At 40.0% G+C, this 13854-nt stretch overlaps 2 long non-coding RNA genes across 6 annotated transcripts; one reads left to right on the forward strand and one right to left on the reverse strand.

The window, feature by feature from the left end:
• Positions 1 to 511: 511 nt before the first annotated feature.
• Positions 512 to 9747, forward strand: LOC138358000 (uncharacterized). The gene is made up of 3 exons (XR_011225198.1): positions 512 to 704; positions 1956 to 2054; positions 9657 to 9747. It is a non-coding gene; the product is annotated as an uncharacterized lncRNA (long non-coding RNA).
• Positions 9581 to 13468, reverse strand: LOC138358001 (uncharacterized). 5 transcript variants are annotated; one of them, XR_011225203.1, is made up of 6 exons: positions 13446 to 13468; positions 11842 to 12062; positions 11186 to 11237; positions 10690 to 10746; positions 10278 to 10349; positions 9581 to 9716 (listed from the first exon to the last, which is right to left on the reverse strand). It is a non-coding gene; the product is annotated as an uncharacterized lncRNA (long non-coding RNA). The 5 variants fall into 5 exon arrangements; XR_011225200.1 differs by lacking the exon at positions 13446 to 13468 and adding an exon at positions 13129 to 13245 and having other exon boundaries at positions 10690 to 10754; XR_011225199.1 differs by lacking the exon at positions 13446 to 13468 and adding an exon at positions 13129 to 13244.
• Between the last annotated feature and the right edge of the window lie 386 nt (positions 13469 to 13854).

A 13854-nucleotide genomic window follows, 5' to 3' on the forward strand; every position in this document is an offset into this window, starting at 1 on the left:
ACTTGCTAGAATGAATTTGGGATAGTGGAAAAGGCATATCAACAATCCCGAAACAAAGAACACAAACACTTGAGGATGTTGAAAAGTTTTTATTAATTTGGATACACAACAAAGAGTTAGCAGGTGATAGCATTTCAGAGGCCATCATTTGTGAGAAACCAAGGCATTTGCATGAAGACCTTTTAAAGAAAACCCCTGGAACGAGGGGGAAAAAGATGAATCAAGTTTGAAAATGTGAAAAGTTTGTGTGACAATAGAGCCTCGTGGAAAACTTTTGCTGTGGTCATTACCTGGTGGAATGCACCCAGGATGGAGTATTAGGGCTATACATCTTTTAAATCATAAAAGTAATAAACATTTCCCATCAACCTTACAAACCATATTAACCTATTTTCATGTATTTCCCCCATGTACATTTTAACAAAGTTACTAAATTGCCTTTATCATTCTGTAAAATTTCAATTACAGTATACTGTATATAATTTTGTTAGTATAAATGGACTGAATATTCTGAAATCACTATTAATTTTACAATTTCAGATTCAAAGGTGGTCTGGACACCCAATTTGGTCAGACAGGTGAAGAGAGCATTTAGGATAGTTCGAAGAGATGAAGATGGTCACAATTGTGTTTGAAGAGGCAAACGCCCCCCTTTGCTCCTGACATTATGTTCAGCCTATTGACCCCTGCACACCTAACACAAGGTAGGTTGAAAACTCCTCCTTCATGTCATTGGTTCATTAGCCAGAAACTTAGGGCCCATGCAGGAATATCCCTAAAAAAAAAAAGTGGCCCCAACAATGCATCCTCCAAGTCTGGAGGATGAGCAGGAGCATTGTCGAGAAGCAGGACCTTTAGTGTCAAACTTTTCTCTTGTAGATATTTTTTGATGGCAGGGCAAACCACTCTAGATCACAGTTTTTCTGCACGTTATATATTTTTTAAAACTCTTGGATTTTCGGAATGATACACGAGCAAGGGTTTAATTTTCAAATCGCCACACAGCACAAGAGTTAGCCTATCCTGACACAAGTTAGCCCAAGTTAGCTTGTGTCCGGGCAGTGACGTCTCCTCTTCGGTAATGTATGTCCTCTTCGGCAATTTTTTCCAGAATAGCCATGTCTCCTCACAATTAAACACTTGTTGTGGAATATATCCATCAATACAGTACAGTATCTACAAAATCTTTAAAATCACGAACAAATCTTTTAGCCCCTACTTTGTCTGAGCTGGCACCCTCACCATGCCTCACAACACTATGAATACCACGTCTTTTTTCAAAATTTCTCAAACCATCCCCTACTCACCTTAAACTCTTTCGTATCTGCAAAACTCGTTCTAGGGGTTTTCTTTATAAGATCTTGCATGAAGATTTCATTGTTGACCAAACCACACACTGGAAATTGAATAGACTACGACATTTCGATCCGTCCTGGACTATTATAAAGTCGATTTTGATGAGATGAGGGAAGCAAGAGCATTAAGTAGGCAAGAGAGAGAGGTGAGGAGATGGCAAGTATGTACGTATGTACATGAATAAAACATGTACATACTTATACATAACGTGTGTAAATAGTGTAATAAACACAATAACAGTATTTTGGGAGGAGGAATGTTGGCGAGTAATGTGTTGGAGGAGGGAGGGAGGACTGGCAGGGTGTGGCAGCTCACTCATGTTTTTGGGGCTCACCATACCAACATAGTGGATCGTTATGGTGAATACATACGTAGATGGGTATATACAATGTGTGTATATAGTGTAATAACAGCAAAAACACTGTTTGATTGTAGAATATGTCACATATATGAGGCCCATAATTTTGAGCATAGCGATGTTCTATACTTTGAATTATATAAATTCCACAAATTACACACTTTTAAATAATATTACAGCAAAAAAAAAGGAAGAAATGAATGAGAAACTTCAAAATAATTGCGCAACATTTTATTCGCAGCAACTGCCGTCGCACGGGGTGGCGGGGCCGACAGACCCCCATCGCTCCAACGCTCAGCGCCCATAATTTGCTCAACTTCCCAGCTCCATCGCAGCTAAAGTAAGTCACATACAATATTTTTTGTTTAGTTTCCCCGTGATCAGACTCTGCATTTTAACAGTATAAGAAGAGAAAAAAATTTTTTGGAAAGAATTTATTTCTTGTGCACCAGGGTGTTATTTGGAGACAGAGCAGTTCAGTGGTTAACTACTAAATTTTTTTTTCTCCCACACACGCACCCCCCTAGGAAGCAGCCTGTAACAGCTAACTCCCAGATACCTATTTACTGTTAGGTAACAGGGGTCATCCCCTTTTGTACAAAGAATCTGCTAAAGCTTTTAGGGCTAATCTTTGACACTCGTTTGTCTTTGTCGCCCCATATTTTTTACGTCCGAGTTGAATGCTCTAAGGCCCTTAACTAACTTTAGGTCATGTCCCATACTTCTTGGGGAGCTAATCGACACTGCTCCTTTCTTTACATTCCTCTCTCGTTCTGTCTAAACTCGATTATGGCCCTGTTTACTCGTCTGCTTCTCCTTCTACCCTTCACCATCTGGACACACTGCATCATACTGGGTTACGGCTCAGCTCTGGTACCTTTCCTTCGACACCTACCCTAAGCCTGTATGTTGAAACTGGCGTCCTGTTTCTACAGGATCGCCATGATCGCTACTGTCTTCTCCACCTTGCACGGTCCTTACAGCACCCTCACTCTTGCTTATGTCATGCCTTACCTTTACCCATCCTGTGGTTCCTGTTCCCCTTCACCACCTATCTCTTTCTGTACGGTTGTCTCTCTTACAAAATGCTCTTTCAGTTTGTGTTACCAATATTTCCCCTCGTGTCATTCCGTCTTTGCCCCTATGGAGGGGTCCCCGTTCCTAAATTCTGTAAGCCTTGACCCACATGACTAAAACTTTTACCCCTCCTACAGTTCTAAATCACCTTTTCCTTGAACACTTTTCTTCACACTTCCACTCTATTTCCGTCTTCACCAATGGGTCTTAAGTCTGCAGACGGTGTAGGCTACTCTGATGTTTTTCCTGACTGCACCTTTGTGTCTCCTGCCTCCGGAGACTAGCATCTTCATGGCAGAACTTTATGCTATTCTCTGTGCTCTTTATCAACTCTTTTCTCGCTGTCAATCCTCCTCTGTGTTTGTAGTTGACACTTGCAGTGCCCTCATGGCTCTAGAATCCTTTAATCCAGTCCATCCTTTGGTAGTTGAAATTCAACATTGGCTGTTTCTTATCTCCAGTAGATTTAAGACAGTGGAATTTCGCTTGATTCCCACCCATATTGGTGTGTTCTTAAATGAGCGTGCGGACACTGCCGCTAAGGAAGCTATCCGCACCTGTCCCATCTCCCGTAAAGGTATTCCTTATTATGACTTTTACCCAGTTATTCATTTCCCCATTCTTGCCCGTTGTCAGGGTTGTTGGTCTTCTGTTACTGGTAACAAACTGCGTGCTCTTAAGAGTAGTGTGTTCCCGTGGCCTTCCTCCTACCACCGTAACCGGTGGTGGGAAACGGCTCTGGCGAGGTTGTATATTGGTCATACACGTTTAACTCACGGGCACTTAATGGAGCGCTGCCCTGCTTCTTATTGTCCGAACCGTTTTCTCTACATGTCCTGACTTCCAGGACTTACGTGTCTTGCTTCCCGACCATCCCTCACTGTCAATTGTCCCTCGATAAAATTCTTGGTAAATTCAATACCTTTGATATTGTTCGCCGTATGCGTTTTTGTTCTTGTATTGGCGACGTTAGTGATATTTAGCGCACTATGATTATCCCACACATTTGATGGTTTGATAATTACTGTACTGTACAGTACTTTGGTTTGGAATGTATCAAATAAAGTTGTTTCATGTATTCAAATGTGTGAGAAAATCCACTGGGGCTGTGAGATGAAGCGAACCTGTAACAAAGGCATTGCCAGTTGCATACTCTACCACCACTGATGGTAAAAGTCTTACAACTGGATATCTTGTGTGACGGGTTATGGTATCACAGCTATACTGAACCAAGATGGTATGGCTCTCCCTCACATAAATGAAAGAAATGCTGCTATTGGCCTTGCAGTGTGTAAGTTGCAGGTGGAAACAAATGAAAATTATCAAATAAATAATTAAACAATTTACTGAAATAGTAATGAACAAAAATAACACATGAAATATAGTTGACTATCATGTAATGCAAAGGTGAACAAGTTAGTATGACTTTAAATGCAAAAAATAAACTATAAGCAATGAATAAAAGTATGAAGATATACTGGTGTTCTGAAGACAGCTACCATACCACCATGGCATCAGTCACACGACGTTGGCTGGAAGCGGACGACGGGTTAGAGACACGAAGGTGATCCTAGAGCACTAAGGGAGAGATTGCCTCTCCAGGGAGGCAGCGCTCTTTATATAGTCCAGCGGTGATGACTCATCCAGTGTCAACACGAGGTGGACATCTGGTCAACTAGCAAACTGCTCGTTGTGGCTGGCGGTGCCTTTGTGTTGAGCTGTACCACTGTCAGTTGAAGGCGGCTAACTGCTTGTTTGTGGGGACAAACTGCCAGTTAGCAGTGGCGCCCGGCTTGCCTCTGAGTCGTACCAGGCCGTGCCAGGCCCTGGGGGGTATGGAGAGGTGGCAGGACTGATGACTCTTCTGGGCTGGTGTAGATGTATACATCCAGTGCAGAGGCATTGAAGGTGAAGGGAAAAGGCAGTTTCACTGCTATGCAGGGGATTCACGTGACACTTGTGAAGCCACAGAAAGTCTGGAGGCCCTACTGAAGCCAGTCCAAGTATTAAATAAAACCCCTGAAGTACGCCGGTGAAGGGTAAAGTGAAGGGTGAAGCAAGACCGTATGCCCCAACTTCAGGCACACACAGAAAATCACGTTTTGGTCCCGCCTCTCAACTGTGTATTTGAAGTTGGGGCGTAAGGTGTTGAACTGCTTCAGCCTTCACCGGAGTGCTTGTAGGTCTTACGTAAGACGTTGACTCAAGGAGTGGCCTCAAAACTTGCTGTGATTTATGGGGAAATCCGGTTGTAAGACTTTTACAAAGTCAGTAATATACTGTGGTAGAGTATGCAGCTGCCAGTGCCTTGGGCAAGGGTTTACGTCGCCTCACAGCTCCAGTGGATTTTCTGCTTGGTGTATATCAGGTTGTGATTTTGTGTGTGTACCGTATTGTTATGATCGCCGTCTGATAAGTCCTTTCTGGCCTCAAGAGTCATTGTTACCCACCTAGAAAGATTGCAGATGGCCAAAGCAGTTATTTAAGTTAAGAAGGGACAAGTCTTAAACAGAATTTTGCATAATATTTGACTGTAAAGGGGTAAATTGAGGTAGATTGAAAAACAAAATGGTGAACCGGGCAGGCGGTACTCACAATTAGGCGAGTACACTCAGGAACTTTTAAAGTGCAACCAAACATGCTTTAGGCTCTCACAACAAGAGATGAGTGGTGGTGGCTCAGGTGCTCAGCCAATCAGAGCACCTAAGGAGGGAGGGCAGGAGTGAGAAGGGGGTGGTATGTGGAAGTTTGGTGACAGTTGTGTGTAGTTTGTTCATCTTCATTGTAAGTTTCATGGCTTGGTGTGCATTTCCCTAGTAAATTTAATTAGGGAAAAATTCAGGTGTTTGATTTTTTAAATCAACTTTTTAAATGTTGAGTTGTTAAAGCCTCAAAGTGCATGGAGTTGGTTTGGGAGTATGGCATCCTCATGCTGTTGCGTGCTCGTGTGAGGTAGCAAAGGTGATGTAAAGTTGTGGGGTGTACATGCTTGGGACGTCCTCTCTCGGGATGGCTGGTGATAGACCTGCGTGTTTGTCGGTTGTTGAAAAGCCGTCATCCTTTGCTGTTGTGGTATTGATTTTACATTGTTCATCTTGTAATTAATACTGTAGTGCGATATCTAGGGCTACCATTTGTAGGTTTAAAATGTCTAATACAAACAGTTGTCCAATGAGTTTTAATAGGAAATATCATCCACCAAGCACCATTGTACAATTATATTAATTGATAGTATATGGATTGTGCAGAACTGCTTAGAATGATCTTTAACACTTGGCTATATTGGTCATGTCAAATACCTGCACGGTGAATGCTCAAAGACCCTTTCTTTATTCAGTGTTGTCACATACCTCATGGGGGTATGGATAGGCAAACACTCATTCGGTTAAACTTGCCTTGTAGTACTTTCAGAGCTCAGTAATTTGGAATCTGGTTAGCACTTTCCAAATAAATTGACCTTTAAAGTAAATTCCTATTTAGGTTTAAAACATTATACCGAATGAGAAACTCGGATTATATAGCCGAACACCAGAAATGTTGTTATTCAATTTGGTTGCCTAAAGCACATTCAAGGACTACACATTACATGGCATTCCAGGATTCCTCTATACCTTGCCTTATGCTGTAAACATTGCCACAACCCTGTGTTTTATTGATTTAAATGGCCACAGGGAGGCATACAACACTGCAGATTATGATGTCATTAGTTATCCACTGTGCTGACAAGTGGGCTGACTGATGTTCGTTGACACCTGTATCGTGCTTCAATTTAATCGCCAGGAGATCACCCTCTCACTAGACTCGTCTGTAGGAAGTAGAGTATAGTATCTCAAATTACCTTGGATCATAAATAGCATAAGACTTGGGGGTAGGAGAGGGTTGCAGTGTTTGTCATGGCTCTCAGTTGTTCCTGGTATTAGGCAATTTAGTTCTGGAATCATTTTTGTTGGCCAATGTTAAACTTTTTCGAAAGTAGATGTTTTTCTGAAAGGGAGGGGGGGGGGAACCTCTATGCTTGGATACAGTTATCTCTAAGTGAATACTTAGATTTATACAGTAGACTAACTACCTTCTTTTCCTTAGTCAAAAAGGTTGCTTGTTTATTTCTAGGGACTTGTATTTTCTTTTATTTTTAACTGCAGCAACTTTCAGTGAATGATAGATTCTTACTGAAAGGACCTTTACTTCATTGTTGTTGCTTTATGGTCATCTCATTGTGTACAGGGATTCCGCGAAGCTTTTGGGGTTAGTCTTTGACACTCGTTTGTCTTGGACAGCCCATATCTCTTGCCTCCGAGTTGAATGCTCTAAGGCCCTTAACTTCCTTAAGGTTTTGTCCCATACTTCTTGGCGAGCGGATAGGCGCACGCTCCTCTATTTGCACTCCTCTCTCGTCCTGTCTAAACTCGATTATGGTTGCCCTGCATACTCTTCTGCTTCTCCTTCTACTCTTCGCCGTCTTGATGCTTTGCACCATACTGGGTTGCGTCTCGGCTCTGATGCCTTTCGTTCGACTCCCGCCCTTAGTTTGTATGTTGACACTGAGTTTCTCTCTCTTCAGAACTGCTGTGATCGCTACTGTCTTCACTATCTTGCGCGGTCCTTCCAACATCCTTCCTCTCGCCTCTGTCGTGCATTGACTTTTCCTCCTCCTGTGGTTCCTGTTCCTCTTCATTGTCTCCCACTTTCTGTCCAGTTATCTCGCTTACAGGATTCTCTTTCTGTTCATATTTCTAATGTTTCTCCTCGTATTGTTCCTTCATTACCTCCGTGGAGAGTCCCCCTTCCCAAGTTTTGTACGTCCTTGACTTGTATTACTAAAGCCTTTACCCCTCCTACAATTCTGAAAAGCCTCTTCCTTGAGCACTTTTCTTCGCACTCCCACTCTATTTCCATCTTCCCTGATGGGTCTAAGTCTGCGGATGGTGTGGGCTACTCTGTTGTTTTTCCTGACCGTACTTACATGTGTCGCCTCCCTTCGGAGGCTAGCGTCTTTATGGCAGAACTTTATGCTATTCTCTATGCTCTTTGTCTCTTGCTTTCTCATTCCTCCTTTGTGGTTGTAGTTGATTCTCGTAGTGGCCTCATGGCTCTAGGGTCCTTTAATCCTGTCCATCCGGTGGTCATTGAGATTCAACATTGGCTGTTTCTTATTTCTAGTAAATTTAAATCAGTAGAGTTTTGCTGGGTTCCCAGCCATATTGGTGTTTCAATGAGCGTGCGGATGCTATCCGTTCTTGTCCCATCTCCCGTAAAGGTATTCCTTATTCCGACTTTTATCCTGTTATTCATTCTTCCCCGTTGGCAGGATTGTTGGTCCTCTGTGGTTGGTAACAAGCTGCGTACTCTCAAACTTGGTGTGTCCCCGTGGCCTTCCTCCTACCACCGTAACCGGCGGTGGGACACTGCTTTGGCACGGCTGTGGGTTGGTCATACCCGCTTAACCCACGGTCACTTAATGGAGCGCCGCCCTGCTCCTTATTGTGTTGTCCTCTTACAGTTGTGCATATCCTTGTTGAATGTCCTGACTTCCAGGACGAGCGTGTGTCTTGCTTTCCGACCGTCCCTCGCAGTCACTTGTCCCTCGATGGAATTCTACGTGAATCGGATACTGTTGATATCGTTCGCCTTATGCATTTTTGTTCTCGTATTGGCATTCTTGGTGATATTTAGCGCCCTCTGATTATTTCGCACTTTGATGGTGCTACCTGACCTTCCCGGTTTGGTGCCTTCTTTTGGTAATTACCTTACCTTCATTGTTGTTTCATTTTAATGTGGTAGTTGTGATATGGATTGTTCTGGCTCACATGCATGGTCTTGGATTTTTTTCTGTTTTATATTAAGAAATTGCCAGTCTTGTTACTATTTGTAGAGTTAGAGATCTGCATTAAGGCCTCAATATTATATTCTTTATAACATGTTATCAGCAATTTTTGTGGTTGGTAATATTTAGATTAATGTCAGTGATGTATATGATAAGGGTTAAGACCCCTTGTGGTATGACAGCATTTTTCCCCAGTCATTTCTTTAACAAATGAAAGGGTCCTCGTAACCATTCTTTTGTCCTTTCTACCATGTATCTGTTTGTTGCTTCTTGGTCTTTCATTTGGTACTTTGGATATTAAAACAATGGCCTTTGGTAATGTTGCAATTACCATTTCTAAAAAAAAAAATGAGCAGGTTCATTAGGCAAACAGTTTTACAAAAAAAATTCCATTCCTTCAGGACCTTGCAGATGTTTGACCTAACTAATTGACGGTAATCTGTTTTGCCCTTTCAAACAATGATAGTTTTAATCTAGGTAAAATATTTCAGAATATCTGAAGAGTTTGGTAACTTAAATTTAATCAAAGCTCTTAAATGATTTGTCTGCCAAAGACTTTGTGAAAACCATGTTGTATAGATGCTTCAGTGTCACTTTTCTAATGTTTTGTAAAATTAACAATGATCTTTAGTTAATTTAATCATAATTTGTACAAAGCTTAGGTGATGCATAGCTTTAAATTTACTTTCAAATATGAAAACTAAAATATTTACTAAAGTTTCTTCCACTTAAATACTGCAAATTAGTCTGAAATATTAGTTAGTTTATGTAAATTGAATAGGTAGTCCACTTTTACATCTTTTCAATGCATTTTGCATGCACTTATGTAACAAGTTACAAATAGGTGTAAATTTTACCAAGTATTTATTTTCAAAGTAAAAAAAATTTCAGATGTTTAAACATTGCATCAATAGTAGTAAACAATAAATTTCCAGTATAATTTCAGGATAAGGTATATAAAGTAGTTTCATTAAAATTGTTTTATTTAATAAGTTTTACATATAGTATTTATAATACATCTAATATTTATTACTGTTTCAGGTTGTGGGACAGATGCTCCTAGATGAACAGAAGATCCAAGACAACTCCAGAGACAATCACCTGTAAAAGAAAAATAAACATTAAACAGGGACACTACTTTTATTATCACCAATGCCTAATAATAAGGCCACAAAATCCTAACATCCTATCTTTCAAGATAGGCTCAGCAAGGCCTATCCCTTCCTCTGGTTGTAGTGCAGAGCTTGTTCCCTGAATGGGTGCATTACATCCACCACTTTAGTGCCATCAACACATTGTACATATGCTTTACAGAAAGCACTGTACAATGCATGCCAGGCACTAAAGTTTTAGATGCATCCACCCATTCAGCAAACAAGCCCTGTGAGAATTAACAATGTAACCATTGTTAAGGGTCCCTAAACCTATGCAAATCTAGTCCATCTATTAGATGGGTAGTAGAGCAAAGCTCTGAAAAAGCCAAGCCAGGGAAATCTGCAGGACTGCCTGGTCCCCTTTTATGAAATGGGGTAGGATCAGTACAAACTGCATCATCCCCTGTGGGTTGTAACAGTAGGACATGGTTACACACCTATAAATGGACTAGATAAGAGAATTAAGATTAGGTCACTGATATAGCTAAAACATCAAATTCAAACTCACCCACTTTTGTAGATTTCCTTTTGCAGAGTAAAGGAGCCTCACTCCAAGCTAGTCCATGCATCAATCACTCACCTGAAAAATATTTCAACAAATTAATTTCAGATTTAAAGCCAATCTTGCTTTACTTTTCAAATTAGCATTCAGTAGTTTACAAATTCAGACAGAAAAAATTTCTTTAAGGAATTTACCTTTCCTACATATTCTAGTAGCAGTAGTAAAGATCTAATTTAGCAATATAAATATATATGGCATCAATTTGCCAAGTTTCAGTAAATGTCATTTGAGAAACTATCCACAACTGCACTTCAATGGCAATTTACATTTATCTTTAGCCAATGCTATATTGTTTAAGTTATTACTATTTTTTTACTTTTATGCAAATCTATTCAGATTAACCTCTACTACAACTCACCTGATTCTGTTTAAGCAATTAACTTCCGAGGGACTTCTGGACTTTCCAAACCACATTCTGGAAAACTATATAAATTTAAAACCAAGTTAAAGTAAACATTGAATATTTTTTTTTACTTTCAAGGGAAAAATACCATCACTTAGAACAAGACTTTTCCTGCCATTAACTTTATTTGACTCATAATTACCCTTAACAGTGTTATACATTTCTAGATTAAAGCTTATTTAACAAACATTTAATGTTAACTAAACAAAATTTATATTTCATTAAAATTTTTTAAATAAAACACCCTCAACTATGCTGTTTAAGATCTAATGCCCCACATTACAATTTTCACAATTTCAACATACCATTCTATTCAATACATTCCTGAAAGGACTCAACTTGCAGATATGGTAGCCACTAGCCTAAGCCTAGAATTCCATACCCTAATATTTAATAGGTTTTTAGCAATTAACTTCTACCCTCCAATTCCAATGTACACAACACTACTTACTGTAGATATGCAAGTATTTTCCTGCAGCTCTGTTGCCAGGACCTTCCACAACCTGTCATGTGAACAGTAAATATTACTAAAAAGTTATTTGCATAGCGATGTTACTTTGTTCATACCTGTACCACCAGTTTAACAGTTGCCATTTTAAATGGCACACTAAGTATCTTGTCCCATCTTTATTAATTACATACAAAGCTACATTTCAAGTCAACATCCTATACAAATTTTATTTTCCAACAACTTTAGTCATGAACATTTTTCTGGAACATTGCAAACAAACTTTAATTTAACAACCATGTATAACATTTGAATAAAAGCAATACAAAATTTATATATACAAATTCTTATTCTTTTGCAACCACTGCTTACTACTAGGGGGACAAATTTATTCTGTTTAATTATGTACCAAGCTTTTTAGTCTGAATATTACAGCATTTCGTTTTTAATTAACTATGTAAGGGGGAGATTCTGAATAGCAAGTGCCAATAGGCACTGCCACTGGCTTATGGCAAAAGATTCTGTAGCAATAGAACTATAAGCCACACTTCCCCCCCCCCCCCCCCCCCCCCTTCCTCCCAACTGTTCAGTGTCAAAAGGGAGGGGGAGTGTCAAAAGGGAGGGGGGGGGGGGGGGTGTCCATTTACTGTACCACTTACATTTTAGTGTGGGCTTCATCCACTATTCTGATGTTAGCTGGAACATTTGTGCCAGCTGCTGGTTTGAAAGGGAGGCATACCATGTGCCAATTCAGGAAGCTTTCCACGTTCCTCACTGCATGTCAGCTCAGGACCTCACTACCATGTTGGGAGGCAGTTGAAGACTAACCAATCAACATCCCAGGCTGGAGAGCAGTGCCAGCTCTGGGAGAATTTACCACCTGCAAAAAATTTAATACTCTTAATCTACACTATCTCATCTTTACCTAGCCCCCAAACCTTACATTTGTCAGCATTAAACTGCATCTGGTAGTCTTAACCATTTCAAAACTATATAGGGCATCGGTATTTTTTATTTGCCAATTATGCAACTATTACAGTCTAAACCATAATCTTGCGAATAACCGAGGTCCAAGGAGAGCTTTTAGGCACTACTTACAACACTTCTCCCAACTTAACCCCATTTATACTAATTTCCTTTGGTATAGCCATGACCTAATCAACTTCAGTCAGCATTCCCAATGATCCGAGCCCCTATCAATTTTGCGCCACTATCAAATTCTCTGCTGAAGTCAAGGTACACAAAATCACAAACCTTTTCACTATTTCCTCAACTATGCAACCTAATCCATGAACATTTAGTAATAAAACTATGCGATTCATGTATCTAGTCACGTTTCTCAAAAAGAGTAGAGAAATGGCACTTGCAATGTTAGATTCTAGTAACTTTCCTCACAATAGACTAAGCTAATTGGTCACTAACTTAAGCGTTAAAGTTAACTCAAACTTTTCCTTTAAAACTTGCTATATTAGGAACTTTCCACGACCGCCCTTTACCCGACATAATTAAATAGGGTAAAAACGGTATATTAAATGCAGTAAAACTACGGTAAATTCAATATGATAAATTTGCATTCTTTAAGCATGGGCTGCATAGTAAGTTAACTAAACTAAATGTTAAGCACCCTGGCAAACCACTTCGTTCTATTCAATTTCTTTATTTAATCACTTTGTCCGGCTAGAATTTTTAGATTTTATTAAAGGAACACCCTCCCTGGTAACGGCTGAACTAGTTAACCAAATACAAATATTTAGGTAAAATACTTTCATAAAACCCGTCTACTTCCCCCACCAGTAGACTTGTTCAGCTAAAGGAATAATGTAATGTTCCACTTTAGTAAATAAAGACTTAAAAAAACACTACCCCATCTGTGTAGTTACCGGTTACCTGACATTCTACACTTAAAATAACCCATCTATTCCCCATAATTGTTCGATATAACTTACCTCTCACCCGCTTGTCGAGTACACAGCAGTATATATCCTCCTCCATCACTCACCGCGTGGATACTATTTCACTCTGGCCGGAAATTGCCTCAAATCACCTACGTTGTCCATAAACATATATAGAAGAGCAACTGACCGTAACACCCGTGTGCATGGCGATCATCACATAACGTGGGAACATTAGCAGTACTGCTGTCAAAACATAGATGGCGCCAGGACAAACGGTACTTCCTATGGACTCGCCGAGTTATGCGTAGGGAATTGAGCTTCAGCTGTTTGGTCCCGCCCCTCAGCTGTATTCACCTAGTTGTACTCACCTAATTTGTGCTTGCAGGGGTTGAGCTTTGGTTCTTTGGTCCCGACTCTCAACCGTCAATCAACAGGTGTACAGGTTCCTGAGCCTATTGGGCTCTATCACATCTACATTTGAAATTGTGTATGGAGTCAGCCTCTACCACATCACTGCTTAATACATTCCATTTGTTAACTACTCTGACACTTAAAAAATTCTTTCTAATATCTCTGTGGCTCATTTGGGTACTAAGTTCCCCTTGTTCGTGTTCCACCCGTGTTAAAGAGCTGTCTTTGTAACTATCAAAATGCATATATCTTTGCTTTCACTTCAGTTATATTTATGACAAGGGATTTAAAATTTGTCTATATTTCTGCTTCTCTGATGACATTAAAAACTTTCGTTTATTACAGTATCTACATAAAATTAACATT

This window comes from Procambarus clarkii, chromosome 81 (genome assembly GCF_040958095.1).
Source record: "Procambarus clarkii isolate CNS0578487 chromosome 81, FALCON_Pclarkii_2.0, whole genome shotgun sequence".
NCBI lineage: Eukaryota > Metazoa > Arthropoda > Malacostraca > Decapoda > Cambaridae > Procambarus > Procambarus clarkii.